Genomic DNA, 1,312 nt, shown 5'->3' with positions numbered 1-1,312 from the left:
ATCTAGGAGCTAGAGTCGACCGAGAAAGGTAGGCGGGGCAGTGTTTGTATACTCTGGTTTCTCTTCAGATCGTATAAATCTTTCGCCTTTTACTAAAGATTTCCGTGGAGAGGAACAACTCTGAGTCTTAACCTAATTTTTTGAGGTCCTGTCTCCGCAGGACTACACATTGTGTTTAAGAAAATAACTAACTGTATTGTTTGTGCCACCTGCTTTCCCGGACTTATATCCATGACAGGGAAATAGCTCGTGTGACCTAAACGGTATGCAACATTTTGATGTGGTTATTTCTCATTGGTTCTTTTAGTATCTTTGGAGAGCGTCTTTACGCACCGTAGTTTCGTGAAGTGCAGGGTAGGGTGTGAGGTTCCTTGTGAAGTCTACATGGTGGATGCCCCTGTGTGAGGAAGAAGCAGTGCTCTTGTCAGGGCCCTCTTAGGCCGCCTCAGAGGTTCTGGCTCCTCCTGTCCCTGAACCTCTTCAATCAGAAGGATAAAAAGCAAGCAAGGGAGGTGCCGACACCTAAAACTCACTACTTTCTTAGGGCTTTTATGGCACTGAAGTTGAAAATTTTCGTTCAATGACCTTCCACTTAAGAACGCGAAAATCAGAATCAAGAAAGGACTTCTCCAAAGAATTTATCTCCATTTATAACTGCTTTGAAGAGAAAAATGTCATTTTCCTCTCGGACAGATTGCTGTTCCAGGAAATGTCAACAAGGGAGGACTTATCACAACCAGCAGTTATAGATAGAAGAAAATCCAACGAGTCCTGTCCCTAGGGTAGAGACAGGAGAGGCTGTACAGCGTGAAGCCAGCCCTCCTGAGTGAAACCGTGAGACCCGCTCAGAACAAGAAACACAACAGAAAACAGAGCTGGTGAGTTGGCTCCGTAGGTAAGGATACATGCCACCAAGCTTGTTATGCTTTTAATCCTAGCACTCAGGAGGCAGTGGCAGGTGAGTGGATCTTTGTGAGTTTGAAGTCAAACTGGCTCACCTAGTGAGCTCCAGGACAGCCATGGCTACACAGTGAAACCCTGTCTCAAAAATAAAAATAAAAATAAAGAAAAAAAATAAAAGAAAAATAAAAAGGAAAGATGCATAAAACCGTGAGTGTCTTTTACAAATAACCCACTACTTGCTGCCTAGGGACATAAAACTAAATGTATCCCTTGGTTAGGAGCACACTGATTCACTGTCACTTACTTTGTCAGGTCCATGCTGGCCAAAAGTCAGTGGACCAAATGACCAGCTTGATGAATGACAATTCACCAAATCACTGATTTACTGAAGACACATGTCCTTCAAGTA

The 1,312-nt window shown here is 43.4% G+C and overlaps 1 non-coding gene across 1 annotated transcript; it reads left to right on the top strand.

The window, feature by feature from the left end:
• The first annotated feature begins 48 nt into the window (after positions 1 to 48).
• On the top strand, positions 49 to 164 carry LOC113455631. The gene has a single exon (XR_003376631.1). It is a non-coding gene; the product is annotated as a U5 spliceosomal RNA (small nuclear RNA).
• The last annotated feature ends 1,148 nt before the right edge of the window (positions 165 to 1,312 follow it).

This window comes from Microtus ochrogaster, unplaced genomic scaffold (genome assembly GCF_000317375.1).
Source record: "Microtus ochrogaster isolate Prairie Vole_2 unplaced genomic scaffold, MicOch1.0 UNK69, whole genome shotgun sequence".
Taxonomy (NCBI): domain Eukaryota; kingdom Metazoa; phylum Chordata; class Mammalia; order Rodentia; family Cricetidae; genus Microtus; species Microtus ochrogaster.
Note: the sequence above shows the minus strand (reverse complement) of the source record. Positions and strands in the feature narration are given on the sequence as shown.